Here is a 17,751-nt window from a genome sequence, read left to right on the forward strand (position 1 = left end):
GAAGAAATGTTACTTTCATATTTAGATATTTGACCATGATTATATCTAAATTAGAAGCGCGGTGGCTGAGCGGTAAAGCGTTTGGCTTCCTTAAAGGATTACGGGCACGACATGGCCTAAATTGTGACGATGTGCCTAAACTCAAAACTCACACACACAGGGATTTTGAATTTCGGGATCTTCGGGCGCCTCGAGTCCACCCAGCTCTAATGGGTATCTGACATTTGTTGGGGAAAAGTAAAGGCGGCTGGTCGTTGTGCTGGCCACATGACACCCTCGTTAACCTTGGATCAAAGAAACAGATGACCTTTAAATCATCTGCCCTATAGACCACAAGGTCTGAAAGGGGAACTTTTTTTTTCTTTACTATAACTAAATGAATATTAGTATCAAAGATTCTACATCTACATCACATATCTGCCATTCAATTAAAGGTAACTGAATGGAGAATTCGAAAATCTAAATAACTTTCTAGCTACATGCAAGATACAAATGACAATAAACTATTGTTCCCAAAAGATTAATGGAATGCCAGTGTCAGTTCCTAAACCAAGAATCTAGATATACACCTCTGCCTGCTGATACAGTCTATTAGAACAGTATTGCCTTATCAAGGAATAGGGAAAAACATTCCCAACGTGATGACGAATCAATGGTTAGGTGCACATTTATCGTGGGCTCAACAGATCCAAGTCAAGTAGTCAAGTACCTCTTATAGACCTTTAGAGGTTTAGCGCAGAGGATGTAAAGGCAATCTGTTAACTAGGTTAACGGTTAACAGGGTGTCATGTGACTAGCACAACCACCAAACGCTTTTATTTTTTCCCCAACTAATGTCAGGTACCCATCAGAGTTAGGTTGACTCAGAGGCACCCTAAAAATCCCAAAATCATAATACCTGTCTTCATCGGGATTCGAACCCGAGACTCCTCAGTTCGGGAGCCAAGCTCTTTACCACTCGGTAACTACCCCCCCCCCTTTTTTTTTTCATCTATAGATCTAGCAGTTAAAAAAGAACAACCTAAAAATGTACTGCTTGTCTCTTCATTACCAACAGAAGAAGTATCGGTCAAAAGCAATCTCGTATCAACCTCAGTTAAATCAAAGCGATCCACATTCCTTTCTACTAGCCTTGGTCTTGGATTAGTCTCGTACAACGACTAGGTCTTGAAGCGTGTTTCATCCGACAATAGTCCAGATCTAGATCTTCTTCATCTCCAAGACTTTGGGATCAATGATACAATATGTATGGACTTTACGACATAGCTCAGTGCAACACTTTTTGTGTTACTTATGAAAGCTACTTGAGATGTTGTTACCATGGTGACAATGTTTACAGATAAACAAAAGTATATTTTAAAAAATAACAAAGTAAATCACAGACCCAGATATTTGCGAAAGAGAAGTTTAAAAATGTTTGGGTTTTGTTGGAAATAGTAAAAGTAGGATTTGCTTGAAGTGAGATTAAAACGAAACAAATGTAGAAATGAAAACTGAGATCTATATGACACATTATCCTTGCTTTTGGGGAATATGGATCGTCTAATGGATCGACACCAATCGTCCTAGATACAGGTCACTTCGGCGTGGCAACTAGCTATCGGTCTCCACTGCCCACATGTTGCCACGTCTCAGGTCAGTGTTGAGGCCTTCTCTGATGATTGGGGCTCGACTGGATAGACACTCGGAGTAAATTTCAATATATTTTCATTAAGGCCAATGACATTCAAGAAGAGAAATAGAGATACAGCCTTATACGCATTTCTCTGAGTTGAGGGAAGTGGGACAATTCAATCACAAGTATAGTAAAGTTTCCCGTGCTTGCTAAAGCAAACTTGTTTTTAAAATCCAATGAATCCATTGACTTTGCGGTGTAAAAAATGGTGGCTATATAAATTTCTTCATAAGAAGGAGTCCTATTGACATTAAATCTGTGATGTAGTTAAAAGATCGATGTTGACTAATTGTTGGTGGGTCGGGTTTAGTAATTATTGTCTCTTAATTCTGTTCTTGAAAAGGATGAAAAAGATCGTTTCGGTTGAAGAGTAGTCACGTGACAATGAGTTGATTATTTGCAAGTACTATGGCTGGAAACGTGAATGCCTCGCGTCTGTAATTGGTGAACTCAAGTTCTGGCGCGAGCCCCCACTGACGCTGTTTCTGCTTGATAAAAAAAGCAGAAAGTTCCAGACTGTCGCCTTGATGCCTGTACAATGTACAGTAAGACGATAGTCGTCTAAAAATAAATAAATAGGGGAAATAACTCGTACTCCCATTTTTTTTTACATCACATTCTTATGAGGGCAGCGGAGATTTGGAAGACAGATCAACTAAGGAAAACGTTTATATCAAAGTAAACTAAGGGGGGGGGGGAGGTTGGCTAGAGAGCGGCGCATTACTCTTGTTCGTTAAAGTAGGTCCGGTTGATTGTAGCACTACATTGACCGGCACTCGAACTGTAGAACGGAATACGTCATTTGAATGTAACCCTCCGCTTAGCACAGCTGAAGGTCAGCTGACCTAGTTTTTTGTAGACGTTCTCAAATTAGAATGCACACTAAAATCGATTATACATTGTACTGAGTGTACTAAGTGTACTGAGTGTACTGTGGTTACCAAGTGTACTCTTGTGTACTAAGTGTACTGTGTATACTGTGTGTCATAAGTGTACTGTGTGTACTGTAACGGTACACTGCAAGTGTGGGGATGTTTGTGCGCTGTGTCCTTTGGGATTGTCCACGCGACATCTGGTGTTCATATCCAGCTCTCCCGTGCTGCCCTCTGGCGACGTTTGGGTCATGGAACTTTTCTAACTTAAAGCACCTACTTGTTCAGCCATATTGGAATAAAATTAGGTCTTCTTTTTTTTTTCTAATTAAAAACAAATAAATAATCAATGTTTGTATTTAGAAACAATTTAAATTTCATCCACTAGTTTTACTTTTCTAAAGTTTCTCTTGACCATACTGACCACTTGAAAGTATCTTTTCTAACGTTCAAAATAGTTTATAATTTGTATCATATTTGTCATTTTGAAATGTCCTGTAATGACGGGTTAGCCCCTTCAGGAAGAGCCCAGGGTGGAATAGAATTATAGAACTGTGTACATGAACGTATAGATCTGGTCAGGAATGACCTCTAGGTAATATAAGCTACAGCTTAGGGCCCCTAAGATATATTTAGTACTGACATATAATAACCGAACTGATAAAAGCGCCCCTAGAGCGCCCTAACTCTCAAATATCTCAAGTCTAAACACGGCACTGGATATGGGTCCCCTCTAAATTGACACTGTAAGTCTACTTTGAGTGTAGTGTAGTGTACACCTGTCACGCGCGTATTGTCGAGTCGACACTGAGTACGCATTTGCATAATTTACACTATGTATATTACGTGACTAATAAAAAAAATTAATAATTGGGTCCAGGGCAAGGCTTCCGACTAATGTTGAGTATAACTCAGTCAAAGCCAAGGCCACTCTATAGAGCCCAAGGGTTTTTAATTACGCAATATGGGCCCCCCTTTTCAACCAACTTTTATATAGATTTTAGGCTAAATGTTTACATTTTTTTTATTAAAAAAAAGGTGATTAGAGTGTTATTTCCCTAGTGTCATTAATGCCGAGAGCCTGCACTAGATCTAGACACACGGGCTAAATAGGATCATATGTATACCTTTCGAAGTCATTGAAGCGGGATGCTTCACCATCTTATCCTGTGGATACGTCAATGTTTTTAAACTGCCTTGAGCAATGTGCATAGGTATTATCTTTTTAATATCTTTTTTGTCTTTTCGAGCGAATCAAAAAAAAAAAAAAAGATGGACAGGACAAGATTTCGTCACAAGGAATGCAGATGATTTAAATAATGGCGAATCTCAAACGATGAAGTTTGACCCCTGTCATCAGAAGTGGTGGACTGGAAATACTATATCTATAATAGATAAAGTATCTCAAACCAAAGCGCTTTAACCTCTGGTCATAAGATAAACTTATGTCTGCATTAGATAAAAGTCTCAAACCTTGGGGTTCAAACTCCTATGATTGGGGTATGAATAATAAAGCTTTTCTTCGAGTCCGAATATTAAAGAGGAGTGCAGTATTCCACGTGTCTACGCAGTGCCAGCTGCGACCTACATATTTTGCCATAACCGTTGTCCTCCGGTAGTCGAGTTAGGTTCTCTTTTCGCAGCCTACTTCTGAGAGATGAATAGTCAGGTAAGACACATCACATTTTTAGACCTGATTGAACTGGATGTACACAGAAATGTTTTCTATTGGGGAGTTACATTTTGTATTGTCCTAACTTGATTTGTTTTGTATATGATGTATTTGTATGGTTTGAGGTCGTCGTTGTATGTCATGGTGATTAGTGACATTTCAATGTCACTACATTTTTTATGTAAACAAGTTTATACTTCAACTCACAATCAAAGGAAATTTCCCAAAGATACGTAAATTTTAATTTATCTAATGAAACGAAATGTATTGTTACCTGACTAAGCACCCAGTGAGACAAGTCTCATTTCAGTCTTTGTCTTAACATCATGCTGTACCGAACAAAATCTACCTAGAAATGGGTGCTATTTCTTACATCTTGTTCTACTAAATCTACCTTTAAATTGGTGCTATTCCTTACATCTTGTTCTACTAAATCTACCTTTAAATGGGTGCTATTTCTTACATCTTGTTCTACTAAATCTACCTTTAAATTGGTGCTATTTCTTACATCTTGTTCTACTAAATCTACCTTTAAATGGGTGCTATTCCTTACATCCTGTTCTACTAAATCTACCTTTAAATGGATGGTTGTTAAAAATGAGATGAAATATAAGTGGAAGCTAATTTTCCTTAAAATGTCTCAAATATTTCTGCTCTTTCACTCTCTCTTCAAGTCTCTTCTCTCACTCTTTCTCTCTCTCTCTCTCTCTCTCTCTCACGATCTTTCTGTCTCTCTCTTTCTCTCTCTCTCTCACGATCTTTCTGTCTCTCTCTCTTCTCTCTCTCTCTTCCTATCTTTCTGTCTCTCTGTCTCTCTCTCACTATCTTTTTTTCTGGCTCCTCTCTCTCTCTCTCTCTCTCTCTCTCTCTCTCTCTCTCTCTCTCTCCTTTCTTTCTCACTCTCACCGTTTCTCCCCCTCTCCATAACAAAAACTTTTGAATTCCACCCTTCCTGCTACACCGTGGCCAATGTTTTGACGTCCATGGGGGGGGGGGGGGGGGGGAGAGAGACCTAAAATATCATTACCTTCTCCCATATCTAATTACACCATCCTCTTCCTTCTATATTATCTCACTTGTTATCGCCAACAACTTTTTTTTTTCTCAATTTGTACAGTTTAAAAAAACAAAAGAAATGGCACCATCCCTTTGAATTGTGGACGTGACAGGAAACTATCTACTGACGTAGGTAAGGGGAAACACAGTTGGATTGGGCCGGCGATACATTGGATGGGATTAACATTTGCATCTTTTATTTGGTGCGATGGTCCGATTGATTGGATCTTCGTCATGTCACCGGTGACTGGTGTTGGTCTCACTGGGGCGGTGGCTCGTATTGGTGTGTGGGAGGGGGGCAACGTTCCTGATTTATTTTATTGATGGGTGTCGGTAAACCTCCAACTGACCACGGAAATGAAGCTTTTACCTGTGCAAGTGTTATTCTGTTTGTTCGGGGCCACTGTTAAAGGTTGTATTTGCAATAATCAATACAAGGGGAAGCAAAGGAGGAAAAAAAACGGGGTGGGGGAGGGGGAGAAGAAGTGACTGGAAGGTTTCGTGCTTGATTTTTAATATGGTCGCTGATTAGGAGAATTGCGTAATGAGTGTATTAATGGTTTCGCGATATGGTCGATCATTATAAAACACAAACAAATTGTTTGCTTTCAAAAGTAAAGCGTAATGTTGAACAAAGCGGGAAAAGATTGCAGTCGCCTGACATCTTCACCAAGCTTCATCCTTCCTGTTTTCTGTCTACCAGAGAGTGAACTGTGTCATGTAAATAACCTTTTTTTTTAAATCTGTTTAATAACCCTTTTATTTTTTTACTTAACAAACATAGTGCCGACAAAAGAAATGTTTATTTGACACTTGAACAATGTCTCTTGTCTATCTGGAACTTGTGTTTGGTAGAATAGTCTCAGCTAGTGTCTCTAACTCTGATTATGTGTGGGGTGTTGTCTGTCTGTAACTCTGATTATGTGTGGGGTGTTGTCTGTCTCTAACTCTGATTATGTGTGGGGTGTTGTCTGTCTCTAACTCTGATTATGTGTGGGGTGTTGTCTGTCTCTAACTCTGTTTATGAGTGGGGTGTTGTCTGTCTCTAACTCTGATTATGTGTGGGGTGTTGTCTGTCTCTAACTCTGTTTATGAGTGGGGTGTTGTCTGTCTGTAACTCTGATTATGTGTGGGGTGTTGTCTGTCTCTAACTCTGATTATGTGTGGGGTGTTGTCTGTCTCTAACTCTGATTATGTGTGGGGTGTTGTCTGTCTCTAACTCTGATTATGTGTGGGGTGTTGTCTGTCTGTAACTCTGATTATGTGTGGGGTGTTGTCTGTCTCTAACTCTGTTATCTGTATGATTTTTGTGGGTTAATGTCTGTTTATTGAAACTTTGCTGACGTCTTTTGAGTCTGTAACGACACGCCGCCAACTGTCCTTTCGCAAAGATCTCGACTAAACGTAAGATGACAGTTACATGTTTGGAAGCAGCGGCGAAGAATTTAGTAAAGTCTCATTGAACTTTCGATTGCAATGATACTTTAATGGGTCGCAATGGAACTTTTAATGGGCCTCAATTGAGCTTTAATGGGCCTCAATTGAACTTTAATGGGCCGCAATGGAACTTTTAATGGACCTCAATTGAGCTTTAATGGGCCTCAATTGAACTTTAATGGGCCGCAATGGAACTTTTAATAGGCCTCAATTGAACTTTAATAGGCCTCAATTGGACTTTAATGGGCCGCAATGGACCTTTTAATGGGCCTCAATTGACCTTTAACGGGCCGCAATAGAACTGTAATGGGCCGCAATGGCACTTTCATGGGCCGCAATGGAACTTTAATGGGCCGTCCTGCGATCTAATAGTTAAAGACCTAACGTATTGACAACGTTCGTTGGAGAATGTTATAACCTGACGTGCACCCCCCTCAACTCTGGCTATGATGTGTGCTGTCAACAGTGGACAAAGGTTATTACTGCATCATTGAACTCTAACAACTAAAAATAGGTTTTGTTTATTCCCCTTGCTTGGTATCGAATGAAATCGAAGAGGAGACGCCATTGTACTCTATAGTGCGGAACCGTAAACAACAATGAAACGAAACAAGGTCTCCGTGTCTGCCATATGTTACACATAATTGACTGTATGTACAAATAAGTTGCTCAAGTGAATAGTGTGTATTTAATGTTAAATAAGCTACTGGTGGCAGTACTGAATACTATAAATGATCTTTGAATAACGAAAGCCATTGTCCAATATACATGATTTTTAACCACTTCATGTTAAGTCGGAATATGCTGCTATCCATGGATTTTTGTTTAAGCTAGGTCTTAGTTCATTGACCACATTTTTAATCATTCTGTTATTCATTGTTCGAGCTAGCGAGTCAGCTTATGGCGTGTCAGTATAAAAATCAGCATATATTATGATATATTGTTATGGTGGAGTCAGTGTGCAGTAATATAGTCAATATACGTTTGGAAGTTGTAAATATATAAAACAATTGATCTAGTTTTGTTTGACTTAGTCAAGTGTTCATTTTAGTCAATACCTGAAGCTGTACATATTTAACTCCTTCACAGTATATATGATTGTTGTAAAGTGTTGTTAATGAAATCAACACTTCTGTACATTTGTTGCCATTCTTTGGTTTTGTTCAGCTGTAATATTTTACTCATATATTATATATACACACACACACATATATATATATATATATATATATATACATATATATATATATATACATAATAATAATTATAATAATCTTTATTGTCCGTAAGGGAATTTGTCTTACAATTTGTGCATTACTCCAAACAAAACATTACAACTATTAAAAAAAATGTACATTCACACCAGACTCACTCATAATTTACATGCGAAAAGTTTATATCTGATTCTTTCTATTTTATGATTTGATTGCCAGGGGAACAAAAGAGTGTTTGTGTCTGTTTTGTCTTTGCTATCGGTGTTTCTTGTATCGTCTTTTGTGATGGTAAAATAAAATCCTGACCCAAAGGGTGAATTTTTTAATTTTATTAATAGCAATATCTTCGACTCAAAATAGAAGTGTTTCCCATGACTACGCAAACCTACTTATGTGCATTCTATCAAATGCCGTGGAGTTTTCTAAGTATGACATAGCATGACGGACGATCTTTTTACTTTGATTAGATATTCTGAGAAACGTATATTATTAATAAAATGCTTAATTAAATCACAATATCACTTCAGCAGTTCTGGTCATTATCTATATACAAAGAGAAAAAGGCTATGAGAGCTCATTCCCCTTATCACTAGATATGAAATAGTCTCTTCAATAGACGTAGATTTTAGATATGTTCTGTTGTTAAGTAACAACTAGAAGTACGCCTAAATTCAAATTTATACTCGGAAATCTAATCATCTGTGCTGTGCTCAATGCGTAGCTGATTTGTGTAGAGGTGAGGCCAAATTATAGCTTCAATCTGAAGCTATTTTTTGGGGTGACATGAAAATAGATCTGCACACCAAGAGATATACTTTTGCATTGACTAAAAATCACATTATCTCCCTTGGAGACTGAACCTAAACAGAGATTAATAGCAAATATGTACGTGGACAAGGTCAGTGATTGGCAGCTAGTACGCCATAGTTTCATCTTTTGCCATTTTTTTATTTATTTATTTTTATTTTTTTTTGCCGGGGGGGTGTGGGGGAACTATTTTATTTTAAGATATTATACATAAGAATCGTCCATTTTAGTGTTCACTGTTGAAATACTTCTGGATGTAAAGAACAAGAAAAGTTCCTAGAACATTGTCTCCACAGTACAAACTATTTAAAGAGAGAACAACTGTATCGTTTATAGTTACAGCGGTTCTCAACCTTCTAAGCTCGGCGACCCCTTTTTACAACCCCCCACTCTGCCGCGAAACCCCCCTCCCGACACACACATACAGCAACAGAAGAGTAGACAATAGCAATCCTTATTTTCGATGGTCTTAAGCGACCCCTGGCAAATAGTCCATCGACCCCCAAGGGGGTCGCGATCCACAGGCTGAGAGCCCCTGGACTTTAGTATGTCTGTGACGAACAATACGCTTTAGTATATCGCGTGACCAGAGCATAGGTAATATAAGAAATAATCACCCAAGTGTGCAAGGGTCTAGCTTCGATTTAAACGACGAATGTACTATGTGTCAGTAGTTGGTCAATCTTCAACACGAAACACTAGCCGGAAAGAAACGAGAGAGAGGGGGGGATGGGCTGTAGAAAGAGATCTACTTTGTAAGTTCATATGTGTCTGTTATTATAGTATTTGAACTGTAACAATGTTTACTTAGCTAATACTTGAACATTCATATCGTAAAGAAAACTGAAACAGAAGGTGTGGGGGGTGGGGGTGGAGAGGGGTGCCCTAAATCTATACGGTGTCTACAACGATTATTAAAGGACTCAGAAACTCACGCTAAATCTATCGCGTTCGTTACAAAAACATTTAAATTGTAATGGCCTAAAATGGCCTGCCTTACTGCATCGTATTCTCAGAATGGAAATTATTGTATCTTAGTTAGTAACTATCTTTTTTTTTTTTCAGTAAACTAATAAACACGATTTATCACGTTCATTTTTTATACCCTATTTGATGAGAATCTTTTTATCGGAAGTAAACATATACTTATATTGTACGAGAATCTTTTAATCTAAAGTAAACACATACTTATATTGTACGAGAATTTGTTATCTAAAGTAAACATATACTTATATTGTACGAGAATCTTTTAATCTAAAGTAAACATATACTTATATTGTACGAGAATCTGTTATCTAAAGTAAACATATACTTATATTGTACGAGAATCTGTTATCTAAAGTAAACATATACTTATATTGTACGAGAATTTGTTATCTAAAGTAAACATATACTTATATTGTACGAGAATCTTTTAATCTAAAGTAAACATATACTTATATTGTACGAGAATCTGTTATCTAAAGTAAACATATACTTATATTGTACGAGAATTTGTTATCTAAAGTAAACATATACTTATATTGTACGAGAATCTGTTATCTAAAGTAAACATATACTTATATTGTACGAGAATCTGTTATCTAAAGTAAACATATACTTATATTGTACGAGAATTTGTTATCTAAAGTAAACATATACTTATATTGTACGAGAATCTGTTATCTAAAGTAAACATATACTTATATTGTACGAGAATTTGTTATCTAAAGTAAACATATACTTATATTGTACGAGAATCTTTTAATCTAAAGTAAACACATACTTATATTGTACGAGAATCTGTTATCTAAAGTAAACATATACTTATATTGTACGAGAATTTGTTATCTAAAGTAAACATATACTTATATTGTACGAGAATCTTTTAATCTAAAGTAAACACATACTTATATTGTACGAGAATCTGTTATCTAAAGTAAACATATACTTATATTGTACGAGAATTTGTTATCTAAAGTAAACATATACTTATATTGTATGAGAATTTGTTATCTAAAGTAAACATATACTTATATTGTACGAGAATTGGTTATCTAAAGTAAACACATACTTATATTGTATGAGAATCTGTTATCTAAAGTAAACATATACTTATATTGTACGAGAATCTTTTAATCTAAAGTAAACACATACTTATATTGTACGAGAATCTGTTATCTAAAGTTAACTTACACTTACATTGTATGAGAATCTGTTATCTAAAGTAAACTTATACTTACATTGTATGAGAATATGTTATCTAAAGTAAACTTACACTTACATTGTATAAGAATCTGTTATCTAAAGTAAACTTACACTTACATTGTATGAGAATCTGTTATCTAAAGTAAACTTACACTTACATTGTATGAGAATCTGTTATCTAAAGTAAACTTACACTTACATTGTATGAGAATCTGTTATCTAAAGTAAACTTACACTTACATTGTATAAGAATCTGTTATCTAAAGTAAACTTACACTTACATTGTATGAGAATCTGTTATCTAAAGTTAACTTACACTTACATTGTATGAGAATCCATATTACTCCACTCACGTAACTAGTTCTAGAAAGAAGACAATTCCTACGAATTCATTGGATGTGACCTAACCAACGTCAGGTCGTCGGTGAGCCGCTTCAGGAATGGATTTAGGTGTTTTTATTTTTATTTCTTTTTTTTTATCTCCCTTTTACGTCGCGCCGCTTGCATTTTTTACTTCAAATAGGTCACCGCGAGGGGAGGTGGAGGAGGGTCCAACAGTTTTAGATCTAGGTCCTAGGTGAAAATAGTTGTAGTCATTTCATGAAAAGTTAGGTGGGATGATGACAGCGCGGCCGTAGCCAAGTCAGATAAGAAAAAAAAAAGGTGGGGGGGGGGAGGGAGAGAAGAGGTTTAGAAGTGATGGAAATAAGATAACCTGATTGCATGTAGAATGAGAGAGGCTGGTGGTCAAGAGTAGGAGGGGGGGCGGCTCTCCGCAAGGTAGGAAGGGATTTAGTGGGTGCCTTAGAGGGTTACGGTCAAATGGTCAACGTTGATGTAAATGGTATGGTCATTTCATCTTGATGGTCAGCGGGAATCGCTCGCAGTGATCAACTTGTGATTTTAAAAAAAATGGCTATAACTTTTGCACAAGGAAGAGATACTAGATAGCGGAGGTTCTCAAATGCTTAATGTAGGGCACCTTAACTCTTACAATTTGTGAAGCTGATCTCGACGTCTACTGGTGTACATAGATAAAGAGCATTTGGAGTGTAACCCTTTTGAATTCGTTTGTCGACTTTATTTCTCCGGAATGTGGGTAGGTGAGTGTTGATTCCCCCCCCCCCCCAAGTCAAACAATGTATTAATTCCCCCCTAGCTCCTAAAGTACTTCCTCTTTGGTCCGCCACTGTGTGCTGTTTTATTTCCCCATTCCCGTCACAGACACAAGATCTAGGACCTGGACTAACAGGAGTAACGGAACTGGTGTGGTTGATCATGGGAAATAAACTGTCCGCCTGTTGTCTTATCTTGGTAGGCAAGGAAAAGTTAGTGCTTGGTATGGTGAAAGGTTATAGCGAAATACTAAATCTAGGTTCTAGGTTAACTTGATCTTAGCGAAATGCTAAATCTAGGTTCTAGGTTTACTTGATCTTAGCGAAATGCTAAATCTAGGTTCTAGGTTTACTTGATCTTAGCGAAATGCTAAATCTAGGTTCTAGGTTTACTTGATCTTAGCGAAATGCTAAATCTAGGTTCTAGGTTTACTTGAACTTAGCGAAGTACTAAATCTAGGTTTACTCGATTTTAGCGAAGTACTAAATTTAGGTTTAGGTTTACTGGGTTATACCAAAAATACTAAATCTAGGTTTACTGGGTTTTAGCGAAGTACTGAATTTAGGCACATACTTTTCTGGGTTCTAGAAAACTACTAAATCTAGATTTTATATGAACTGGTTTATACCAGTGTACTAAATCTGTACATCTGTGGTTCACCACTGGAAATGAAAGGCATACAAAATGTCTGATTTGACGAACTCTCTCCGTATGCACTGTACACCTAACCTTTCGAGCATACACTGCTATCGCTAAAATCCCACACTCACTGACTTGCCATGGCTGTTCAATTATTGAAAATGTATACCCTAGTCACATCAATCAAAAGTTTTTCTTTCTTAAAATTCATAACTAATTGGTAGTATTTTTTTTCTTTTAATGATTGTCTCCCTTAGAGTGTGCTAAAAATAGCTAGCGGCGATACTAGAGCCCCGGAAAAAGTTTGAATACATACACACACACTGGATCAGGTGTTTTTCACTTGTATTGCTTGATGTCCTAAAGAGATGAAGCTAAGAGAGGGGTACCTGCGTAGAAATGGACTCTATTAAACTTGTTAGCCTAGTGTAATTGTCTATTTACTTAGTGTAATTGTCTATTTACTTAGTGTAATAGTCTATTTACTTGGTGTAATTGTCTATTTACTTAGTGTAATTGTCTATTTACTTAGTGTAATTGTCTATTTACTTGGTGTAATTGTCTATTTACTTAGTGTAATTGTCTATTTACTTAGTGTAATTGTCTATTTACTTAGTGTAATAGTCTATTTACTTAGTGTAATTGTCTATTTACTTGGTGTAATTGTCTATTTACTTAGTGTAATTGTCTATTTACTTAGTGTAATAGTCTATTTACTTGGTGTAATAGTCTATTTACTTAGTGTAATAGTCTATTTACTTAGTGTAATTGTCTATTTTCTTAGTGTAATAGTCTCCTTCCCCATAAATTCCAAAGGGAGTTAACTTTATTGATTTAACATACACTAGTAAAAGACATCTACACACATACATGCATACATATATACTGGTATATGGTTATCAGGTAATCATTTGGTATATACATATAATCAGGTAATCATGTGGTATATGCATATAATCAGGTATATGGTTTATATGATTACGTGATAAATCGTGGTAATAAGACAGCTTTACAGTTTGAATTCTATTGTAGAACTCGTTAACAGTCGTGTCATTGTAGTTTCAGCTAGTTGTACTTCTTCGATTGAATCTAGATCACTACATCTAAAATTTGAATCTAGATCTACATCTAAAATTTGAATCTAGATTTACATCTAAAATTTGAATCTAGATTTACATCTAAAATTTGAATCTAGATCTACATCTAAAATTTGAATCTAGATTTACATCTAAAATTCTAAATGCATGCTTTGTTAGTAGGCCTACCGTATCGTCTACTAGGCCTCCAGTGCAATGATTTCACTTCTTCAATTGTTTTCAAATATAAGTGACTTCTACTTCCTGTTTCGTTTTCATTTCCGTAAAGTTTCGCTCGGAATTATTCATAAAAAAAAAACAACTTTTGATTTGAACACTGTATTTCTAAGTATATTGTATTTGTTGAAGGAAATACCAAGAAATACATTACAACCTCTTTAAAAAAAAACAACAATATTACAAAGACAGTTTCTGTGGAAATACAAACTCAAAATCGGCCCCCGAAATGTTCCACCAAGGCAGTTAAAAAGGCAGGTTTCAATATTTTCAGAAAGAATAGCAGAATGAAATTCATTCAAAGGCAAATGACAGAAAAGAATGGAGAAAGAGGGTTGGTCGATCTTATGTGGTGCCCCAACAGTCCAGCAGACCAAGGGATAGGTGAAGGTGAAGTTAGATGTGAACCTTGCCTAAGTGCTGTCATATAATGATTATCTGATTGATCTAATTGTTTTGTACAGGGTTAATCTCTTATTCAAAGCCTCAAGGATAAAAAAATCCTTTAGTTTAGTGCTCTGTATGTATTTAATTGCAAACTCTAGTTCTCGCGATGATATGAAAAACTACTTATTAATTGTTGTTTTAAATTATGTTCCACTTATATGCATATTAAATATATTTTCTCTTCAAAAAAAGTTACCTTTTTTTTTTGTAAATGTAGTAGTTACTATGACAGAACTTACTAAACTTAGCAATACATTTGTAAAAAAAAATACAAAATCTAAAACCGTTTGCATAAATGTGTTAAAAATATGGTGAATAGTCATCTCCCTTACTAAAAAGCCGCCCGCATTTGTTGCTATTAAAAGTGAATAATTGTTAAAATGGTGTAATTTTATGAAAGATCTGCTTGCATAGTTGATTTTAAAAATCAAAGTTTTCGGATTTCACTCTCTTTTCTTGTTTACGAGATCTAAACGGGGACGGACGGACGGACAGACAGACCACACAAAACTAATATCGTGTATTCCTCTTTCGGGGGCCGCTAAAAAAAACTGAGCTTTAGTCGCATTGGCTAGACCACGTGATGTGATCAATAACACACACAAAAAAAATATTCTTCCAATTTTAATGTCCAGGAATCTCGACTGGAACAAGTCACACACAGTGGACTAATTCTGTACGCTGTAACTTCTTTGCAATGTTAAAGAGTTCATAAATATTCAATATAAATATGTGTTGTGTGTTTCCTTACCTGTAACACTGTTACACTTTTGTTACAACTCTGTTACATCCTTTTTGAGTTTATATTATGGCCAAAGTAGCTTGCACAGTTCAAATAGTTTTGAATGCGACAATCAGTTCTGCAAGTTGAAGACTATGGACACACGCACATTTTGTTAACGGCATTGTGTTTAGAAGGTATCCAGGTCACGTGATCCTGTAACTTACCTAAACTTGGTGTCGAGGCTAAAGGGGAGAGGGAGGGGGGGGAGTTGAACAGTGGACATTGGCTGGGTGCCATTTATCAAATGACGCTAACCGTGTGGGCGCTGACGTAGCCCGGGGCATTTATGCACGTATGACCATTGAGGGGGAGTGTGTTGGGCGAGTTTGTTCCATGACATTTCAGCGTGACCAGGCGCCTGACCGGAGGATGGACAAGCTGAAGGAGGAACCATGAATGTCGAGAAGAAACAAAATGCTGCTAAAAGTTTCTAACGACGCCCTCGCTCATTCAAGTAGATTTTTAATGTGGCCCACTGAATGGATGCTTCAAGTCTGGTTAGGTTAACTTGGTATACTTAGGGATAAAGTCAGGGGCGTAGCTAGGAATTTTCCATCGTTTGGGGGCCCGGGGGGATTGAACTCTTTGGGGACCCCTGCATTTTGCGTAATATTTAATTTTTAATGTAAAAAACACTCAGTTGGGGGCCCCCTTTAAGTTGGGGTCGGGGGGATTTTCGAATTCACCCCCTCATCCCCCCGCCCTAGCTACGCCACTGGATAAACTTTAGGGCTTGCTTAATAAACATACACAGGTCAATAATTACTGAAAGTGATAGTGTATAATGACGACTGTGTTATTTAGCTAATAATCTATAGATTGATTGGTAGGCTAAGACTTACATTTTAAAATTATAGCTTTTTTAGTCGCACTGACTGTGTGTGAATAAACATATAACTGACCGTTCTTTTATGTGGCAAACGATTATTCGGCACAACAATAGACCCCGGACAGTATTGTACCCCCCCTCCCCAACAAATGTTTGCTACCTAGTAGTGCTGTGACTTAGTCTTGTTCTTTATCCTGAGTATTTAAACAAAAAAAAAAGTCAGTCTCTACCACACAACTTTCTACCTCCTAAAACAGGAAGTCGCTTTGACTCTCTATGAATATGATGCTCCTCATGAAATGTCAGTAAGGAAGTGCAGAAGTCCGTCAAGAAATACTTGTAAATAGATTGAACTGTACTCATGTTCAGCACAAAAGTTATATGAGCTTGTCCAACATCCTGTCAGATGAATTCAGCAATTTCGTTCCTAAAACTAAGACAAAAAGTATGAACTATTTTAAATTAAGTTTTCTTTACAGCTCAGGGGCAAAAAATGCTTTTGTGAATGAGCTTTCTGTTTAAACATTTCACCTGAGTAATGAAACTGTGTCTACGTAGATATAGAAGCGGAAACTCGTGTCAATAGACTGACCAATTACGCTCCTTAACTGATTTCATCATTGATCTTATCCACAACGTGAGATAAAGCAAACATTGCCTCCCCTTTCTTTTTCTTTCTCCCCTCCCCCTGTCCTATCTCTGGTTGTCTCCCCCCAGTTAAGTAAGCAGCGCGAGTTAGATCTCGCCAACGAGATCATTATCAAAAGTACACTTCTAATAAAATGCATCAAGTGTGAACAATGTCTATTTGGACACCAATCGTCTCTGATCTATTTAGACAACCGTTGTCTACATTGTCTATTTAGAAACCAATTGTCTCTTTAGATAACCATTGCCTCCTGCCCAGTGAGCACTCACAGTCTCTCTTGACGATGTCAATAGTATCACCCAACCGCCCCTCTCCCTCCGGACAGACAATGTTTGACCAGTGTCAGTGGTCATGTCAGTAGCGTATCTCCCTCCTCGCTACGTCCTCGGGCGTGTCGATCTGGACGCGGTCGTTTGGAATGGTTCCATGTTTGACCCCCCCCCCCCTCCGCTGACCATGCTTGCTTTACGTTGTACTGAGTACAATGAGGCACTGTCATGCCCAAACATCCAATCGAACATATAGGTTTCATTTCTTGGGAAACCTTTGTTTCCGCTTACTTCCTTGTGGGAACGGCCTTCACCTTTAACATTTGTCTGTACATAGCGCCAGCTATTGTGACAAAAAGAAATATTGACTCACCAACTGAAGTAAAACAAATTTATTTTTTTCAATCTAGATTTCTGCTTATTTCTAAAAGTTTGAGAGCAATTAGTCTTCAAATATTAATGAGTGGCCTCTTTACAGATATATGGACAGAAAAATATGTGTCTTTTTCTGAATGTTGTATCTATATATATGGTGGACTATTAGTTAAATAGTGTTCTATACTATAGTAGACGTGTATAGTGATCTCCATAATCCCTATATAGTAAACTATATGTAATCTATGACCATATATATCAACACTTGATTACGTTACTTATGGATTGTTATTGTTTCATTACTTGTTTACCTTCGTAGAACACTTTTTGTAAGATTTTTGTTTGTATGACTGCCTTCTGCTTACAGCTAATCTTTTTTTTTTCTTTGAAAATTAAACGTTTGACCAGTG

The 17,751-nt window shown here is 36.9% G+C and overlaps 2 protein-coding genes across 4 annotated transcripts in view; one reads left to right on the top strand and one right to left on the bottom strand.

Annotated features, from left to right (window-relative positions):
• The window catches only part of LOC106077765 (somatostatin receptor type 3-like), a 32,728-nt gene extending 21,211 nt beyond the window's left edge, over positions 1-11,517 (bottom strand). Inside the window, exon 1 of the mRNA XM_056023561.1 lies at positions 11,243-11,517. The gene's annotated coding sequence lies outside the window, so the exon portion shown is untranslated. The remainder of the gene's footprint in view (positions 1-11,242) is intronic.
• Positions 1-17,751, top strand: part of LOC106066216 (cilia- and flagella-associated protein 61-like) — a 161,786-nt gene that overhangs the window by 98,870 nt on the left and 45,165 nt on the right. The gene's annotated exons all lie outside the window — the stretch shown is intronic.

Source organism: Biomphalaria glabrata, chromosome 3 (genome assembly GCF_947242115.1).
Source record: "Biomphalaria glabrata chromosome 3, xgBioGlab47.1, whole genome shotgun sequence".
NCBI lineage: Eukaryota > Metazoa > Mollusca > Gastropoda > Planorbidae > Biomphalaria > Biomphalaria glabrata.